At 38.6% G+C, this 21,236-nt stretch overlaps 2 protein-coding genes across 14 annotated transcripts in view; one reads left to right on the top strand and one right to left on the bottom strand.

The window, feature by feature from the left end:
* The window catches only part of MAPK10 (mitogen-activated protein kinase 10), a 611,144-nt gene extending 600,036 nt beyond the window's left edge, over positions 1-11,108 (bottom strand). Inside the window, exons 1-2 of one of the 3 annotated variants that reach the window (XM_059173366.1) lie at positions 10,700-11,108; positions 6,922-6,996 (exon numbers count right to left, since the gene is read on the bottom strand). The gene's annotated coding sequence lies outside the window, so the exon portion shown is untranslated. The remainder of the gene's footprint in view (positions 1-6,921; positions 6,997-10,699) is intronic. The other 2 variants (XM_059173369.1, XM_059173394.1) reach the window with 2 other exon arrangements.
* A 563-nt stretch (positions 11,109-11,671) lies between these two features.
* Positions 11,672-21,236, top strand: part of PTPN13 (protein tyrosine phosphatase non-receptor type 13) — a 213,786-nt gene continuing 204,221 nt past the window's right edge. For all 11 annotated transcript variants that reach the window (XM_059173332.1, XM_059173335.1, XM_059173333.1 and 8 more), the window contains exon 1: positions 11,672-11,804. The gene's annotated coding sequence lies outside the window, so the exon portion shown is untranslated. The remainder of the gene's footprint in view (positions 11,805-21,236) is intronic.

Below are 21,236 nucleotides of genomic sequence, written 5' to 3'. Positions count from 1 at the left end.
ATATTAAGAATTCTCAGGAATCTTATAGTGAATTTATAAGCTTTTTTCTTTGTCTTCAAAAGTACAAGCAATATTTACCATATATAAAAATGAAAGTAACAACAATTATCAAATTTCATTTATGAAAGAATAGAAAAGGTAAGCCAAAAGGAATTTTTAGTTCTTTCAAGGTCAAAAGCAATCCATGTTGGCAGGAAGAAATTTAAAAGTCCAAGGCAAAATAATGAATACATTTTTCTTTACATTGTTGGAAGTACCATATAAAATGATATTATTTTCAAGGGAAAGATGCTATATTACTAATATAAATATATACTTTTCAGAGAATGATTATAATAGCAGTATGAAACGGGCAAAATTAAACAAAAGACGTTTTGTATGTATCATACAAATATTAACTCACGAGTTTGGTTTTACCAAAACTATATAAACCTTGGCATGCCTGGGTGGCTCAGTTGGTTAAGCAGCTGCCTTCGGCTCAGGTCATGATCCCAGGGTCCTGGGATCGAGTCCCACATCGGGCTCCTTGCTTGGCAGGAGCCTGCTTCTCCCTCTGCCTCTGCCTGCCTCTTTGTCTGCCTGTGCTCGCTCACTCTCTCTCCCTCTGTCTCTGACAAATAAATAAATAAAATCTTTTTTTAAAAAAAACAACTATATAAACCTTAACTTCATTCACGATCATATCGAAGAAACTACTTTGGCTCTTTGTTTTCTTCTCCATGACAAGCCTCTTGTGCCTTAGAGCTTTTACATTTTACTTGGCTTAATCTACAACTAGAGCAAAACTGAAATAATATCTGTATCATCTAAAGAAAACACACTTATAAAACAGTGTGGGGGAGAGAGAGGCAGAGGCCTGGCACTGATGACCACCAAACAGAAATTGGGAACCAAACCAATGGACCTCTGAAAGATATTTTCTATAGAAATTGAGAAACAAAGGATACTTCACGTAAAGTATAATCTCTTTTGTAAGATTTCTGCATTTTAGTTGATAACTACTTTTATATTTTAATACTGTGGTTATCGTTGAATATGTTATTAATATAATTATTGAAGTGACATAAAGATAATCAATACATTATTTTATGAAAATATTATTGTATCATTATTTAAAATTTGTTTTAAATTGAAATAGCTTATAAAGCTTTTGCTTGTTTACCAAAGATTCATGAAAAAACTTAGTTACTACATCCATATAATTTGTTCACTCTACTCTCACCAAAACAAAACTCTGCCTGTAGTATACCCATGCTGAGAATCCTAAAGTAGCAGATACTGGTGATTGCTTCCATAATCCAATATCCATTTCCAAACCCTGTTTCCCATTCCCGCCTTTGCTATAAAACTAAGGCTACAAAACTAAGCACTTACTTCTTTGCTATCCTTGTACTTAGCCTTATACAATTTCAGCCAATAATATGTAGGTAAGTACATACTGGATTATAGTCTTTTGGGAAAAGTTTAAATTTTATATTAAATTCATATATATATAAATTTTATTTTATATATATATATATATATATATATATATATATATGGAGACAGAGAAAGAAGAAGAGAGGGAAAACAGCGAAGGCTGACTCCATACTTCTCCATTGTTCTGTTGGTCTTGAAAGAGAATTGTATATCTGCAGTCACAGCCATCCTATTAGGATTATAAGAGGAAGGCAAAGAAGAACTGAACTGCAGTGACCCAGGCTTGGACATCAGAAGCAGCTGCCTACCATGTAGCTTCTTATGAGAATAATAATCCTTTCTGTTTAAGTCACTATTTATCAGATATTTTATTTCTTGAACCTAATAGCCTTTCTGATGCACTGTCCTCAAAGAGTCTATATTCTACTGAGAAAAACATTGTTAGATGTCCAAAGTAAAAGATGATGCTCTAACTAGAGACTATCTCTCTTATCTAAAAAAGAATGGTACTGATTCCCCACCACATCCTCTAGCAATATTCTGATTATCAGAATCTGACTATTTGCTGGATGGGAGGGGTAATGATGTCTCAAAGCAACTATCTGAAAGAGTTTACACACAGAAATACTTCCTATGTTCGGCCTAAGAACGGGGAAAGAGTATGTGTACGAGTGCAAGTGTGTGGGTAGGGTGGGGACAACAAAGGCAAAGCCATATCATGATGACTACTTCCCTTCACCTCCATCTACTTAAAATAGTTAATGTCATCAGAGATATTTTTTAAATGATTTTTTTAAGATTGTATCTATTTTTTTGAGAAAGAGAGAGCAAGAGCGAGCGAGTGAAACAGAGAATGCATAAATAGCAGGGAGAGGGAGAAGCAGACTCCCCTAAGCTAGGAGCCCAATGTGGAGCTCAATCCCAAGACCCTGGGATCATGACCTGAGCCAAAGGCAGAGGATTAACTAACTGAGCCACCCAGGCGCCCCTCATCAGAGACATGGTGATATAATGAACATAAGCAGTATTGCTTTGAGAATCACGTGACCAAGTATGGCACAATGGTGGCCTTAATTTGGCAGTTGAGCCCAGCCCAGCTCTGGCTCATTGTTGACAGCTTCAGGAGATGATCTCCTTGATACTAATACTGATTGTCTCATGGAGGGTACAAGCAAGTACACTACTGCAAATGATATTCAGGCATTAGATTTTCAGGAGGAGTTTGAGTATAAGCACAAAGTCAATTACAAATTATAAGCACAAAGTCAAATTACAGAACATGTAAAACATCACCTGGAGAATACTGGAAGTATGGGAGGTAGCTTACATTTTCAGGAGTCTAAGGTCCTATGTATGGAAGAAGATGGGGGTCAATCTGTGTTAGTAATATAACCAGAATCCATTCAGTCTATGGGCCAGGCTGGTGAGAATTATAAAGACAGTGATTTTTAGCTAACATATTTTTGGATGATAGATACTTTAATTCATCATCTAATTCAAGTTGCCATTGATGGTACTGAGAAGACTTCCCCATCCAGAGAACTGGACAAGGGAATGGAGGATACTACAATGAAGCAAGGGAATGTTTATTGAAAGCTGAGTAATTGGAGTATATTCTCTGATCAAAGGGAAGAGAGTTCATTATTCTTTGAGTTCATATTAATGGCAAAGTTCAGTAACTGTTTGGAGAGAGTAGAAAAGTCTCTTTTCCCCTCCACACTCCAAGAGTATATATGCAATATTAGTATCTCTTCTATTTGTCCTCACCCCTTTCTCTCTCCCCTTCCCTCAGCAGAGTAACAAGGATAAAAAGATCAACCAACAATCAACAAAGATTAATATCTTCTGAAACTTATTGCGTATAAGATATTGTGTTAAACACTGTATTGGGATTTTTCAAAATAAAATAACTCTACTAAGAAAAGTTCAGTCCAAAAAAAAGAAAGAAAGAAAGAAAACAGCTCTATTAAATGACCTTCATTTAGACAAACTGTAAGATTAACTGATGTTCTCCATTCCCCCTATAAAAAAGACTGATGTCCGTAGCCACTGAAAGTTTATTAATGGGCTATATCATAGCATACCTGCACATTTATGCTTCCTCCAGCTGAGTTATAACTACCAGTAGCCATTCATTCATTCCCTTAATAGTACCTGAGTGTCCACGCTGTAACAGGTTCTATTCTAGGAGGCAGGGACACAGCAGTGAATAAAACAGACTAAAATTGTGACCTTCTGAAGCTTACATAAAAATCAATTTTTTTAGGGGCACCTCATGGCTCCGTTGGTTAAGCGGCTGACTCTTGATTTTGGCTCAGGTCATGATCTCATGTCCTGGGATCAAGTCTCACATCGGGCTGAGCACCCAGTGAAGAGCCTGCTTAAGGATTCTTTTTCTCCCTCCCCCTCTACCCTCCACCACCAGCCTCCAACCCAGATCACGTGTGCACGTGGGTTCTCTCGCTCTCTCTAAAATAAATAAATCTTTTTTAAAAAGTTTGTTTCCCCGGGTGCCTGGGTGGCTCAGTGGGTTAAGCCTCTGCCTTCGGCTCAGGTCATGATCTCAGGGTCCTGGGATCGAGTCCCGCATCGGGCTCTCTGCTGGGCAGGGAGCCTGCTTCCTCCTCTCTCTCTCTCTCTCTGCCTGCCTCTCTGCCTACTTGTAATCTCTGTCTGTCAAATAAATAAATAAAATCTTTAAAAAAAAATAAAAAGTTTGTTTCCCAAATTCTTTTTTTTTAATGTGAATTATTCTTGCTAATGTAATTAGGTAATTTAATTTTTATATACTTTATTAAGTGCAAAGTGCAAAGTGAAAATGAAGTTGACATTTAAAAACACTTGAAGTAGTGAATTTTGGGTTATGTATATTTTACCACAATTTTTTAAAAAATGAAGTTGAATGCTATGAAAAGACAAGTTACTACCATGAATTACCAGAGGAAAAAAAACTGGAATGTATGACACAGGTGTCCTCAAGTTCTACATTTCCTTTAACAAAAACGAAACCAGAAAATTGAACATTTTGCATTTACACAAGGTTTATGTAAAAACGAGAACCTACACCTCTCAACAGCAGATTTATGGTCAGAAAAGCCTTGGCCCAACCTCAAGAGATTGGCTAATGAATGTATAATGATAGGCTCTTGGTAAAAATAAAATACTTAATTTGCATATGTATAATTTTTAATCGTTCTCTAACTTTATTTTTTTTTAAAGATCTTATTTATTTGACAGAGAGAGAGAGATCACAAGTAGGCAGAGAGGCAGGCGGAGAGAAAGGGGGAAGCAGGCTCCCTGCTGAGCAGAGAGCCTGATTCGGGGCTTGATTCCAGGACCCTGAGATCATGACCTGAGGGAAAGCAGAGGTTTAACCCACTGAACCACCCAGGCGCCCCTCATTCTATAACTTTAAAGTAAACTAAAGAACTACTCATCCTAACAGCTTCAACTCTCTAAGAAGTTTCCTCTTCTGTGGTTGTAAAATGTGGCAGGTTCAGCATTTCTCCAGTTTATAGGAGTATCCTAGCCCAGGATTTAGCCCTAAATTGATCATCAGTGTCTGCAGATAAGACTATTTCTTCACCTCTGTTTTCTGTTAGACATTCCGGAAGATGTAAGAATCTATCAACTTTCTTTTTTTCTAAGATTTTATTTATTTATTTGACAGACAGAGATCACTAGCAGGCAGAGAAGCAGGCAGAGAGAGGAGGAAGCAAGCTCCCTGCTGAGCAGAGAGCCCAAAGCAGGACTTGATCCCAGGACCCTGGGATCATGACCTGAGCTGAAGGCAGATGCTTTAACCCACTGAGCCACCCAGGCACCCCAAGAATCAATCAACTTTTAAGAAATTTTTACAAAGTGATGCTTTGTTTTATTAAACACTCCGACTCGGCCTAATAAAGCCTTTAATGATCAACTTTCTTGTACAGCAGCTCACTCGCACCAGACAGTGTGAAATCACCCTCTTTAAAACACAACTTAAACTGGAAAGCTTAATTTCTGATTTGGTCTCCAATTCTGGGAACACCTAAGAAAATCAAGATTAGCAGTCATGAACCCTAAGGCAAGTCCCTATAGGTCAGATTTAGATGATAGCATGTTCGTATTAAATTTCTTTGTGTATGTTCAAACACAGCTTAGTTTCAAAAAACAGAAGGGTTACGCTTATTTGCCATACTCAACCACACTGAATAGGCAGTTACATAACTTGCCAGGACAAGTAGTAGAAATGAGTCAGAGACAGGACCAGCCCTAGTAAAAATTGAGAATTAGGCAGTTTGACTTCTGCGCCACACCCCTTTAGTACTACCCGTACTTCCCTGATCCCCTCCCTTGGTATCATCACCCTGCCAGTCACCCTCATAGCACACACCTCTCCCCCACAAATCCTTCTCTCTCACTCTTTCTCTTCCACTAGCTTCTCTCTTTCTTTCTTCCCCTTCATTAATTACAGTTTACGGCTCCAGTATCTCTCACCCTCGGGTTTAATGTGACAACTACCTAATCTGATAAACCAATCCATACTGAAGTGCTGAGAGAGAAAGCTGGAAGGTAAAGTGAATTTTAACTTCCACATTCTAAAGTTAACACCCTTGCAGTTTAACTCGTTAGTGGCTAAAAGGGAGAGTTTCTAGCCAAGGCATTTAGGAAATGTTTTGGCTCAGGCAGAGCCATTAAACAACTGGCAAACGCAGGAGTGGGTGATGGTTTTTTTAGCCTAACATGCCACCAGCTCTACCAGAGAGACTAACAAACCCTGGTCAATCTGGGGCCAGGAGGGGTAAATTGGAAAAGAGCTAAGAATTGTTGGTAAAGAAGAGTGGAAGTTACAGGAGCACCACAATCAATTTTTTCTGACTTAACCTTTCATGGGACTAGTGAGCCCTGGTACCTGATAGATATTTTTTAAAGTTTCTTGTCAGAATGAAAGACACTATTTAAAAAAAATTTTTTTCTCAGTAAGTTTAGAACTAATACCAAAAATCTGCATACCTTTTTTCTTATTGTTCTTTGATTTTCTTAAATAGCACTTTACAGTTTCCACACACAGATTTCACGTAATCCTGTTGAATACTGAAAGAACATTACATGCTATTCTGTGTGAGACATATCAGCTATTCTTATTTCCTTCACTTTATGAATGAGGAAAATAACACTCAAAGAAGAGAAGTGACTTGGCAAGATTTGCACATGGATCTTTTGAGTGCAAATGCTGTGCTCTTTCATTTACTGAACTCCCAGGCTGCCTCCCAACATTTAGAGTTATCTGTGCCATTGCTGTCATGTAACTCTACATCCTAGGGGAATTCTCACATTCTAGAGTTCAGCTACCACCAAAAGAAAACAACCTGTTTATTCAATGGACCTGAGGGTAATTGTAGTCCAATCTGGTTCCCATTGCTGCATTTTTTCCCCAGCCAATTCTTGGTTCGCTTGGAAGTGTCAGTACCATCTCACCAAGTCTTCCTTAAGCACTGCCAGACTTTGTGCTCCAATTACCTGCTCATGTTTTGGTGGATTACTTATCTTGTTTCTGCTTCTCCTCTGGGCAAAGTTCCCATCGCAGTTCTTACACTGTAAGCAAAAAAAAAAGTGGGGTGGGGGGAATGTGTTTCTGGGCTTAAAGGAGGAAAAACACGAACATAGTTGGTACAAGCCTGAATACAAATATTTCATATTGAGATGAACACAAGAAGCCAGCTGGGAAAACAGGGCTATTTACAGACTTAGATTAGCTTAGAATTCATTTCAATCTTTGAGGTAAAGAGGTATTTTTAAACCATTGGCATTTAAAGCACACAATCTCAACCTTTTGGAAAGATATAAACCCCTTTTTGAATGTGTTGAAATGTACAGATGCTTTCCCTAGATAACTGCACAAACACACATACCTGGAATACAATCTCAAGGAGTGCATTACGGGGCGATCCATGGGCCCCACGTAAAATGTTCCTAACTTAGAGTGTGATGCAAGGTTGGTCTCTAAGTGATGAGTGCTCTGAGGTCCATGAGCTACTTGGGAGCCCAATTAAATATGTGTTAAGGCCAGCTATTTAGATTCTTTATGTTAGTAGTGATAATCTGTTGACCTTTTGTTTGTTTATAGAAGCTGGCAAAAGAGAAATCATTTTTATTTAGTCTTTAAGAGAAAAATCAGCTATGCTAGCCTCTAAGGTAGTATTGTCCAAAAGGACTTCTAGGGATAATGGAAATGCTCTGTATCTGTGCTCTTCCATTCAGCAACCACAAGCCACTTGTGTCTAGCGGGAATGAGGAACTGAATTTCTTATTTTGTTTCAATTTCATTAATTTACAAAAAAGTTTTTTTCTTGTGATGAAAACTTTTAAGATCTACTCTCAGCAATTCTCAAATATACAATACAGTATTATTATTTTTTTTTAAGATTTTATTTATTTATTTGACAGAGAGAAATCACAAGTAGATGGAGAGGCAGGCAGAGAGAGAGAGAGGGAAGCAGGCTCTCTGCTGAGCAGAGAGCCCGATGCGGGACTCGATCCCAGGACTCCAAGATCATGACCTGAGCCGAAGGCAGCGGCTTAACCTACTGAGCCACCCAGGCGCCCTACAATACAGTATTATTAATCGCAGTTTGACTGTGTACATTACATCTACATGACTTATTTATTTTATAGCTGGCAGTTTGTCTTCTTAACACCCTAGACTTTCTATAACGAAAGTGACAGGCACATGTTGTAAACATTTTAAATAAAAACATTTCAGAAATGCAATGTTTACTCTAATTCTAATTCTAGTAGTAGAAATAGTAGTAGTAGAAATAGTAGTTGGTATAAATATTGCCATATAACTAGATAAATGCATTTTTTAAAAGATTTTATTTATTCATTTATTTGTTTATTCTTTCTCTTTCTTTCTTTCTTTTCTTTCTTTTTTTTTTTTTTTTCCTTCTTTTCTTTCTTTAGTAAGTTCATACCCAGAGTGGACCCAACACAGGGCTTGAACTCATAACCTGAGCTGAGGATCAGAGTCAGATGCTCAACAAAGTGAGCTACCCAGGTGCCCCTATCTCTTACTTATTCAAACATTTTTGTCTCATAAATTCATTTTTAAAATAAGTTTTATTAATTTCTTTTAGTACTCATTTCTAGCTATTTCACTGTGGTCATTATAAATAGGATTTTTTAAAATGGTATATGTTCTAATTGGTTACAATTTGTACATTGGAAAGCTCTACATTTTGTATGTTTATTTTTTTTTGTATGTTTATTTTTAAAACTGGTTACCTTAACTCACCTTTCATTGCTTGTAAAGGTTTTTCAAGTGATCCTTGGAGTTTTCATACTTTTTGCAAGTAAATGACAATCCTAACTTATGTTCAGTATTTAATTTTGTATTTCTATTCCATGTCTCACTGGATTGGCTATTATATCCTTTCATGGTATGATGATGAGCATTCTTGCCATGTTTAATGAGAATAATTGTTTCATTATAAAGGAAGCTTCTGGATTGGGTATAAAATATATATTGTTAAATTATGTATCCTAAGTTCTTTAAAAGTTTTTATTAAGGAATGGTGTTGGATTTTACAAAATCCATTTCATCATCAACTGAAACACTCATAGTTTTTTTTTCTTCCTTGACATATTAATATAGCCAACAGAAAGAGTAAGTTTTCTATGACTGATTCATTCTTATATACCTGGCATAATTCTCTTGATTTTGCCATAGCAGTTTTAACATACTTCTGGGGTCTAAGTGTATCTTAAGTATGTATTTTAATTTTACATTATATCCAAAAGGCGATTAACTTGTAGATTTCTCTATTGTGTACTCTTTATACTCTTCATCAGGTTTTAGCATCATAGCCATTTATTTTAAATACAATTTTTTACCTCATACAGAACAGAAGGATTACTGGTGAAAAAGCCTTGAGGGTAACCACCTGAAATGGCCTCAATGGTGGGGGGGAACCCAATACTCACAACACTGGTTTGTCTACTTTTGAGAAAATTTCCAACACTATCAACACTGTATTCTTCATACTTTCTTTTTGACTTGAATTTGCAAGCTATTCCAAGTATTATGGATTTGCTTTTCTTTCTAATAAATATATGAACTTTCTTGCTGTGACAAACAGTGGCACATGTTCTACCTCAGCGCTCTCATACGTGAACCAGAACACCCAAAAACTCCTATTTCAGAAAATGGGGGCTCCAACTCCAATCCTTCTCTCTCTAGTTCAGCTGGGCTGGTCTTCTTACTATTATTTGCTATCACCACTCTCTCTTCCTGCTGTTGCACCTGGTTTAATGTTTCCTTGGATTGTCTGTCTTTCCTCATCTGTGCTTCGTTCATCCCACCACCTACCTTCCCTTCTTCAGAGCCCAGCTCCTTAATATGACTAATCCGGCCCATTCAACCTACCACAGACTTTCTTTCATCTGCTACTGTGCTCATGCACAGTTTGGCTGCACATTCTAGCCATAATCTCAAATTGTTTCAAGAATGCTACTTTTCTTTCTTAGGCTCTGTGGTTCGCTCCCTGAGGGCAAGGGCCTTATCTTGAGATTCTGCTGTGCATTTTCCATTGTATTTAGCAGTGTGAGTAATTACATTCAGCGCATACTTGCAAGGCATATTTGACTAAACACATCCATCACAGTTATTCATTTAGTAAATGAGATAATGAAAAGTCAAGTGCTCGCCAAAGGTAAATCATTACTATTAATTCCCTCATTCATCATACATGTACAGCCGCCTCAGGGGCTAGGGAACCCAGGATTGCAGTTTTAATTTTACCTCAGATCTCTCCATTTTGGAGCAGCCATGAAGTTTAGATTCACCTAGGACTCCACACCGTCAGCCCAGAACTACCTGTCCAGAGTGGACCAGTTTACCTTATCCTCTGGGAGTAAATTCAAACTTTTGAAACTCAAATGACAAGACACAGTTTGCTCGTGAATCCGGGAAGACTTTCTTGTTGATCGTGGAAAGCCAAATCTTCCTGTGTGCAGGAGGGCGATAGCTGCTAGGACAGAAATTTGCCAAGTGGCAATGGGTAGCGCTATATGGAAAAATGGGTATTCTTTATTTTATTCGATTACGTCAAATCTTTTACTTAATTTTTTTTTTTTTTTAACTTGAGGATCATCTTAGTTTCAGGGGAATTTTAACAGAAGACTTTACCTCCTTTTTTCAAAAAATATGAGTATTTGCGTTTCCCCGAGGGCATCTGGGGTTGACGAAGTGCCGCCAGCACACCTTTGAAGATCACTTTACAAGTGTGGGAAAACTCACCGAGCTGTTTTCGTTGACCTCGCCATTTCCAAGTTGCTATATTGCTGCCGGGAGCTGGCGCAGCCCTGCTCTTTCTCGCCCTTTCTCTCTCTTCCCTCTTCTCCTCACCCTTTGAAAGCCCAAATCCGCCCGGTGAGAATATGGAAACAAGGCTGGAGGCCAGGGAGGACAAGGGGGGGGGGAGGGGTTACTTAGACTCACAGGGGAAGAGCTAGCAGTTAGACATTTTTCACGCTCCCTCGCTCTCCCTAGGGCCAGAAAGTTCTGTTTCTGAGGCTGGAAGCGTGGGGGCGGCCGGCCGCGTTCTCAACGTGGCCTGAAATGAGGAGTCCGCACTGCAGGGGATAGGAACTTCGCTGCCCCGCGACCAACCTGAGCGTCTAGTTAGCCAGAACCCGAAAAGCCAGGCCCTGGGCACCGGTTGTCATGGGAACCGGGGCGCCGGTCTCCCCGGCGACCTCGTCCCTAGGGAGGGGGCGGAACGGGAGGCCCGGAGGGCCAATGAGGCGGAGGGGAGCGCCCGGGCGCCCATAGCTGTCCTCCTGGAGCCCGGGAAGGCTTTTGAGTGACAGGAACGGGGGCGGGGCCGGCGCGGGTGCCTGAGGTGGAGCCGGTGCTGGGAACTAGTGGCTCCGGCGGCGGCGGTGCGGCGAGGGTCACGCACCATGATCACGGCCCCTCGAGACGGTCTCGCTGGCGCGCGGCAGTCCCTCGGTCCCCGGTCCGCCTCAGCCCGCTCGGCAGCTCTCGGAGCCGGCCGCAGGAGTTGAGCCGCCCCGCTGAGGAGAGTCTGGGCGTCGCTCTGGGAGGCGCGCAGAGCCCGGGAGGGCGGACGGGGATCTCCAGCGCTCGGGGGTCAGGCGGTCGGCGGGGGTCGCCGCTGGAGGGGCGTTTCCGAGGCGTGGAGGAGGAGGAGATGCTGCTCCTCTTCTCCCCCTCCCCAGGCTCCTTCTTCAGCTCCTTCGGCCCACGCCCGCAGCCGCTCGGCGGAGAAGAGGTGGTGGCTCTCGACGCCCGAGGCTGCTGCCGGCGGCCCGCCCCGACGCCGCGTCCCCTCAGCCCGCGCCTCGCGCTCCAGTAGCAGCACCGGTCTCTGGACGAGCGGGTAAGGACGAGAGCAGCCCTGGGCTCTGGGGTGGACACGCAGAAGTGCAAAACCAAGTACACCACGCTCCCTCTCCTCTCCCAGCTCCTGCTCTGGCCCCTGAAACCAACTCCTCTGTGGCCCTGGTGGGGAGGGAACTTCTCTTTGGTTTTCGCGCTGAGGTGCTGGGTGGGGAAGGAGGAGACGGAATTTCGTGGTGAATTGGGAATTTCACTGTGTATTTCCCCCCGCCTTCTCCGTGGAGGAAGGCCGGATTCTTGGGAAGGAAACCCCAGAGGGGGAGTAAGAGATGGCGAGGTAGCAGGGAGTGACATCGCCCCATCCTGCTAGCACAGCTCTGCGCTGTGCGTGCTACGGGAAGGGATCCCGGAGTCTGTTTCTAATTTCTGTAAATGACTGTGGACATGCTGTGGTGAGAGGCCGCCCAGAAGAATGTGTATATGTAAGGGCTTAGAGAAGAGGGGGTGGGAAGGGAGGAAGAGGGGCAGAGGGAGAGACGCTGCTGCCTGATGCAAGCTCTTTTATTGCTTTTCTTCTCGGTGCCTGGGGTAAGTCCCCCACCCCCACCCCCACCCCCACCCCGCCTTTGCTCATTGCTGGATTCGAAGGACAGAAAGCTGGAAAGCTAAACCTTGCTAAAGTCGAGTAAGTTCTCACCAAGTTTAATTGCCCGATGTTGTGAATATATCGGAGAAGGGGGAATGGGGAGAAACAACTAAAATAGATTTGTAGCCATACAGTTTTCATGGGTCTTCCACATATGTGACTGACACCTCCACACACTTCCAACTAATCTCTTCGACAGCCTTGTGTCATGTTCGTTTAATTGCATCTTTGAAACAACAAACGCGGTGACTTCATAGGGAGCTGCTCGGAGCTGAGTTTACCTCTCAGAAAATGGGGCAATCGGGTTTGTTTTCAAGGCGGAGACCTAAACAAAATGTAGGACAACTAATCTGCGGGATGAAGGGCACTGGTAACTAATGAGCAGGACTTAAAAATTTACGTCTGTAGAGTTTTGCTAAGGATTGGAAAATAGAGAAAAGTCGCTGTGTTTTGGAAACAAGGGTTGGTATTCTCCCAAATTCGTGATGACTGGGTTAGCAGGATCAAAGTGAAAACTTGCATCATGCTTACTGCTTGCCTGTGGTGGTGCTTTGATAAACATTATTTCTCCTTTTAATATCATTAGTATTTTTTATTAAGTCTATGCTTGTATTGGTTCACTGATTGCATACACAGGCAAACTAACTGCTCTGTTAACCAATCCTAAATGTATTCTACTTTTTCATAACAACATTGTGTTCTAACTTTGATGTTCTAGGGGCTTTGTGGGAGTATATGTGGGGGAGAAGGTAGGATGGAAGCTGGAATTAAGGCTAGAAAAATATCTATGGTTACTTATTAAGAAAGGAAAGATTAATTTGTAGTAACTTTCACTTTTACAATTAGAGAATTACGACTTTTGCCATTTTTTTAGGTTTGCCTTTTGAATTTACATTTGTGCCACCAAATGTTTACTGCATGTAAAGCCTACTTAGTTTTTGGAGGGTGATTACTAACATCCAAAAATATTTATATGTAACTTTTCGTGTCACAAGTAACACATACACAAACTGTTAAAACGAATGCCAATTTAAAGGATGAATTTTGGCACTATAATTGGGATCAAAAGTTGTAGAACTTACATTGTCTTTTTCTGGAGGCCTGCCTCCAATGCAGGAAGTAAATGTGAGAATTGGCTAATCAGTTGTTTCTGTGTAGATAATAGGTATCATTCTTTTAAAAAATGGAGTTTATGTATTATTTATTATTAAGAAAAAACAGGTCTAATCCTTGTTTTAGTCCACTTTTAATTGGCTAAGGATTGGATGGGGAAACATCATAGCTTTTCTTATATCAATTTAGTATTTTTTTTTTTCAGGTCCTCAAACATACTGGGGAGAAAAGGACTAGTGGGGATAAGCTACTGCTGCTGCTTCCTCTTTTTTGACAAGAGTTTTTAATTTTGAATTATGAAACTTTTTTTGGTAGTATAATTAAATAGTAATAAATACCATTTGAAATTGAAATGAAACACTACCATACCCTAAGCCAGTGCATTTAGGAGTTAATTCTATCAATGTATTCTTATTTTGGAATATGCTTTGGGAGAAGTCTGTGCCATTAATTAGATCATGGACTGAAGATATTCTTTCTAACCTCAGATGTAACTAAATGTAACACCATTGTGTTAATGTCACTTTACAGAGTGGGAGCCTGAAAAAGGAGAAAAGACACTGAGTCTCAGGGTAGAAGGATTAGTCCTGATATGTAGGGTGTGCGGGGTTTGTTGCTCTGGGTTTACCTTTTTTTTTTTTTCTCTGAGAAACTTTCTCCCTTAAATTGAAAATTAAAATGGGTTGAACAACTCAGGAACTGAATTTTTAATAGATGGCTTTTAATGAGTAAATTAATGTAAGACTTTCATGGCCTAGGTTAAAATAAAAGTTCTATGCTCAGTGTAAATATACCGTATCAAAACTGTGGTCTATAACATGCTCTGTGGGGAGTTCCAATAATCCTTTAAGTGGAGGGGGTAAAATGAAAAACTCTTTAAAACCCCTATCTTATCCCTGTGTAGTGTCAGGCAGCTAGCTGTGAATAAGCATCTTGTTCTATCCTGTCCGAAGAATGTGTGACTCTACCAAATAGCTTATGAGGCAGTAGGAGACCAATGGTTTAAGTTCCTAGGATAAAAGGCAGCTACTCCTAAATGGTCTGGTGTAGAGGCTGGTGTAGATTTGAACCACAGACAAACCTGTTTTTCCCAGGGTTTGCTATCAGATACTTGGATAATGCAGGAACCCAGACTGGTTAAAGTACCTGTTTTAGTGTGTTTGCCTTATATCCTGTGTTCCACCACTGAGTCCTCCTTTTTCTTTCTTCCTCTTTTCCTTTTTGTTGTTTGATTCCAGTGTAAAATTTTACTGAAATAAACTTCCCCAGAGAGAATCCTTCTGTGGAGTGTGGACTTTACTGTTTGACAAACATATGTCCAATCCTAGAGAATATCTTTAAATCTACTTTCCACATCGTTAAGCAAATTAGTAGTATCTACCTCCCAAGTTAGGTTGAGGATGAAATAAAATATACATGAAAGTGGCAAAGGCAAATTGACATTCAATATTTCGTTTATTTCCTTTGTTTCTAATCTTTTACATAATTGAATACTATTCACTGATAAAAATTTATGATTGTATAACCCAAGTCACTTCTGAATGTTTAGAATGTGCAGCTCATCTTTAACCCTCAGGTGTTTTGACATAAATTTGGGTTGTCAAAGGCCCTCTTTGCCTACCAGCAAAGAAATGTCTTAAGTTGCATATTGCATCTATGCCTAATAAACATTTTCTCATTTTCTTTCTAGTTTAGTAGTACTCAACTCTGGCTGCATGTTAGAATCACCAGGGTAGCTTTAAAATTTTTTGTGCCTAGGACCCAACCCAAACCAATTAAACCAGAAAGTGGGGGGATGAGACCCAGGCATCCATATTTTTGGAAGCCCCCTAAGAAAATTACAAATTGGAGCCAACTTGTAAACCAATATTCTAGTCCTCTCTAGAAAATGAGTATAGAAAATTTGTCCCCACAAATGCAGCATCATTTTTATGTTGTGTCATAGTCCTTTTCTCTTCGTACGTCACAAGAATTAAAAAAAAAACAAAAACTGTCTCAGAAACACCTAGATATATGCCCATGTACAAGACTTTTACTATTTGAGTCAGAACTTAAGGTACAAATACTTCTCTCTACTTCTTTAGTACTCCACTGTCCAATGTTACAGTCCCAGATACATGTGAAAAAATTTACATTAATTTAATTAAACGCAATTTAAGATTCAAGTTTTCGTTTCCGCTAACCATATTTGAGGTGCTCAGTAGCCACTTGTGGCTTGTAACTGCTCTATCAGACAGCTCAGATATGGAAAATTTCTATAATCACAAAATTCTGTATTACCTGAAGGTTCTTTTTTTTTAATTTTACTTTTTAATTGTAGCATAGTTGATACACTACCCAGAAGTTTTGAAATTTATATTCCATTTTCTCGTCATCTGAAGTGTGTGTATTCATTTCCTTCAGATTTATAATTTAAAATACAATATTACTTTTTATACTTTTTTTCTAATGCAGAGGAATACCACGTATTTGGTGCTTATATTACATCCTTTCTCAATCTGCTATACTTAGTTATAAGGTTTTCCTTTTCAAAGTTAACTGAGAGGTGGAACTTCAATGTACTTGTGTGTATTATTTGCATGAGTATGCCCTAAATCTTACCAGTGACTTCATTGACCTCATGTACTCCAGCAGTTTCAAGTTGGGAAACAGAAAGTCATCATTTCAATTCAAGTGTTGGAATTTGATTCTAGGTTTTTCTATCTGGTTAAGCTGTTTTTGTTTTTTGTTTGTTTTCCTATAGAAACGCTTAGTTGTCACATGTTATGATCAAATTTTCCAACAGAAAGCCATCGTATTAGTTTTAACATGAACATACAGATGCGTGGGAGACTTTATTTTTTCCCACAAAGGAAAGCATCCCCTTCAACAAAAAATGAGGTTCCTAAACAATTTGAGGTGGTTGGAAGCTAACACTGTGTCAATGAATTTTATTGGTGTTTACCACTTGTTAACTACTGATGCACAGCTTAGAAGAAACTGTACACCATGTGTGCAGCCCATCTCATTTGTATACCACCCCCTGCAAACCCCTAAAATATCAGTTTTCTTTATTGGTTTAGCATGCTCTGAGTAGAAATGGAAACAAATTATTTTCAATTGAAAGTATTCTTTTTTTTTTCTATTGATGGATGGTACATTTCCTTTTACATAAACACATGCTTTTTTTTTTTTTTTTTTTTTTTTTTTTTTAAACCTATTCAGATCACACAAGTTGCCTCCAGGACAAGGAGAGCTATTTTGTTGAAAGGATGCCTGATGGACTGTTTTGTATACAATATTGTTTTCATGTTTTGATGCTTTTCCACTTAGCCCTAATGTAGTCTGTGAGGGAAAAATGAAACTTTCTTGTAGAATAACTTAATGTTAGAATGATTATATAACTTGAGAATGTGGTAGAAATATTCAAAGTTGGTGTTTTCCATTTGTTTCTTCTTGGAGTTTTTTGAAAAAGAGATAGAGCCTGGGAAGTTTTTAAAATTAGGGAACCCTTTTAAGAAATTTAGTTTCTCCCAGCACTACTAAGTATTACTTAACGCAGTTTTTCTAGAAAAGTATCATTTTAAAATAAACATTTAAACTGTTAAGAGATGATTGATCATTTTAAGTCTTAGTGTAGTCAGATATCTCTTCTGGAGAACATAGTACAATTCAGTTTTGAAGTAAAAAATCAGTACTTTGGTACGGGAATTTCCCTCTTTGAAAGGTTTCGATTTATTCCCTCTTCAGTATCTTTCATATTCTTGACTTATGCTGAGATGTAATTTTATGGAGTTATTTGAACATAGTATAATTCATCCTTCTAGTATCTATACTTAGTTTAAGGTTTAAGTGTCAGGCAGTCTATCAAATATAACATATCTTAATTTTTTAAGTATTATGTGAAAATATGCCAAAGCTAAAATAGCTGTACTTCATGAAAGCTAGAATAAGTGTTGTAAAACAAAAAAACAAAATGCTAATAATTAAAATATATGTATCTCTCTCTCTATGTATATATATAGTAGAATAGAAACTTTAGTTCAGAAATGATCAATTATCAAAACTAAAATAGATAAAACTAAATTGTAGATATGTATCATTCAGTTCACTTCAATCAGAACTTCGAAATTCTAGCACTGCTTTGAGGTATATACAAATGAATAGCAAAACGGAACTATGTTATTACATAGTACCCAGCAATACTATTACTTTAGTTATAATTCAAGCTAATATACCTTCCAACATTCATATGATACAATCCTTACAACGAAAAATCTAGACTATATTCTCCATTATTAAAGTTTAATAGGAATTTCCTTTAATCTTTAAATAAAAAAAAATGTTCTAATGTGGCCACAGAATATATCATACTCATAGTGTAAATGAAGACTATCCTGAGTCATTTTTTAAGTATACATCTAAGTCTTAGTGTTTATGTTAGTACATCAAGACTTCTGACTTCAAAGGAATTTTACGATTATATTGAGATACTAAGATTTAATTGAAAAATGAGTGATACTGTTCTTCCACCTAAATGGATACTAAAGAATCACTGTTGATGAGCCAAGCTAGCTAAGTGTTTTTATAATAGTTGTATTGATGAATCAAGACCAATCTGACCACATTCTGATGTCCAGCTCCCTTTTTAGTTGTTCTTTATTCAGTAAATATACACTGAATCCCTTTTCTCTGCCAGACCCTCCGCAAGGCACAGAAAGGACACATAACTAAGACAGCAGATAAGTGGAATAATCTATGACCACAGAGCTTTAATTACTTGAATTCATGCCAACTAAGTCCATCTATTGACAGGATACACTGACATAGAACAGCTGTGAAGATTAAATTAAACAACATGTAAAACTGTCTTGTAAAACTTTATGAACACATGTGTACCTATCTGAGTATATATGAATTGTTTTTAGAATCAATTGTTTTTAGATCCAGCTGTGCATGGTGTTGACCACACCTGCTTGATTTAGAGAGACAGAATAGCATGGTATTTAGAGCATAGAGAATGGAGCTGGTCTTCTTGGGTTTTGATTTCTGAGTATGCTTTAGCTTGTGCAAGTTTCTTAACCTCAGTGTACTTTAATTTCCTCATCTGCAAAATGAAGATAATGATCATAGGACTTTTAAAAAAATATTTTATTTATTTATTTGACAGAGATCATAAGTAGGCAGGCGGGGTGGGGTGGGGTAGCAGGCTCCCTGCTGAGCAGAGAACCAGATGTGGGGCTCGATCCCAGGACCCTGGGATCATGACCTGAGCTGAAGGCAGAGGCTTAACCCACTGAGCCACCCAGGTGCCCCAGAATTTTTTTTTTTTAAGATTTTGTTTATATGAGAGAGAGAGCGTACACCAGAGTGGGGAGGGTCGGTGAGAGAAGCAGACTCCCCACTGAGCAGGGAGCCCGATGAAGGACTCGATCCTGGGATTCCAGGATCATGATCTGAGCCAAGGCAGTTGCTCAACCAAATGAGCCACCCAGGTGCCCCTTTTTATGGATTTTTCAAAAAAATTTATTTATTTATTTTAAGATTTTATTTATTTATTTGACAGACAGAGATCACAAGTAGGCAGAGAGGCAGGCAGAGAGAGAGAGAGAGGAAGCAGGCTCCCCGCTGATCAGAAAACTTGATGCAGGGCTCATGCCCAGGACCCTGAGATCATGACCTGAGCCTAATGCAGATGCTTTAACCCACTGAGCCACCCAGGTGCCCCTTTATGGAATTTTTAAAGGACCAAATGAGTTAATATACATAAGCACTTCAAGTAGTGCCTAATGCAAACTAAGTATTTAATAAATACTACCTATTATTATTTTTGGTATACTCTGATTTATAACAGTTTTGTTTTTTTTTTATTTTTTTTATTTTTTTTTTTTTAAGATTTTATTTATTTATTTGTAAGAGAGAGAGAGTGAGAGTGAGCACAGGCAGACAGAGTGGAAGGCAGAGTCAGAGGGAGAAGCAGGCTCCCTGCGGAGCAAGGAGCCCGATGCGGGACTCGATCCCAGGATGCTGGGATCATGACCTGAGCCGAAGGCAGCTGCTTAACCAACTGAGCCACCCAGGCGTCCCTGTTTTTTTTTTAAATACAGGTAAATGTAATATATGAACTTTAATGTACTTTTTTGTTTCAGTTTATGGCACTATTTTGTTCCTTGGGTTACATGTTTCTTTCACTGATCCTGCACTTACTGATATATGTGATTTTTATACACTTAGTGGGACTTGTAAAAATAAATGTCATTCTCTTCACAGTACTCATTTTTAGAATATTACATCTCCTGTTTTGGAGTTACTTTTGAAACATATAACATGTTTTTTTTAATCTCCTTTTTGGCAGTATACCTTTGAAAGTAGGTTTGATTCAATTAAAGCTTTGTTATTGTTTTAGAAATTAAAGAGGAATTAAACATTAAACTTGAATTAAAATGAAAAATGCTTATAAAGTAAAAGGAATGATTTTTAAAATATGACTCTCAATGTAATTTTAAAAAAGAGCCCCAGAAATGTTCCTGATATTATGTTTGAGGACAAACGTATGTATCCTTCTAAAATATCTATTTTGAAATACAACACTCTCAGGTATATAAATTCTAGTATATTTAAATACATGTTTATAATATATGTTAAAATACATGTTCATAATCTCACAAACACACAGAGCTATTACCTAATATTACCTAATCTTAGGTTGCTGTATTCCTGGGAGTGTTGTATAGCATAAAAACTAAAATTGTTTAGAATGTATGTTTGGGCACATTTCTTAACTAATACTGTGAACACGCTTAGAATCTTCAATACGCTAATAAACCTCATTAATCTCCCATATATATATATATATATGTATGTATATATATATATATAATTTTTTATTTATTTGTCAGTAACTACAGAAATCATAGTACATCTCTTAACATCTCTCATAATAGGAGTGCTGATTTGAGAAATGTTGCCTGGGATATTCTTTGTGCTTGCCTTATCCAAGACTAATGCAATGAATTGTTGGTTCCACTTTTTCCAATTAGAAATTGCTAGTACAAGAGACCTAAATACAGTGTACAAGGTTCAATGGCCTAAAGAAGCTAGGGGTATATTTTTCTTTTCTTTTCTTTTCTTTTATTAACATATAGTGTATTATTAGCCCCAAAGGTACAGGTCTGTGAATCGCCAGGTTTACACACTTTACAGCACTCACCATAGCACATACCCTCCCCAATGTTCATACCACCCTCTCCCTACCCCCTCCCTCCGGCAACCCTCAGTTTGTTTTGTGAAATTAAGAGTCTCTTATGGTTGGCTCCCTCCTGATCCCATCTTGTTTCATTTATTCTTTTCCTACCCCAAATCCCCCATGTTTCTTCTCGACTTCCTCATATCAGGGAGATCATGTGATAGTTGTCTTTCTCCAATTCACTTATTTCACTAAGCATGATACCCTCTAGTTCCATCCACGTCATCACAAATGGCAAGATGTCATTTCTTTCAACGTCTGCATAGTATTCCATTGTATATATATACCACATCTTCTTAATCCATTCATCTGTTGATGGACCTCTAGGTTCTTTCCATAGTTTGGCTATTGTGGACATTGCTGCTATAAACATTCAGGTGCATGTGCCCTTTCGGATCACTACATTTGTATCTTTAGGGTTAATACCCAGTAGTGCAATTGCTGGGTCATAGGGTAGCTTTATTTTCAATTTTATGAGGAACCTCCAT

The sequence above is a fragment of the Mustela lutreola genome, chromosome 1, assembly GCF_030435805.1.
Source record: "Mustela lutreola isolate mMusLut2 chromosome 1, mMusLut2.pri, whole genome shotgun sequence".
Classification (NCBI taxonomy): domain Eukaryota; kingdom Metazoa; phylum Chordata; class Mammalia; order Carnivora; family Mustelidae; genus Mustela; species Mustela lutreola.
This window is presented reverse-complemented; position numbering and strand designations above follow the sequence as displayed.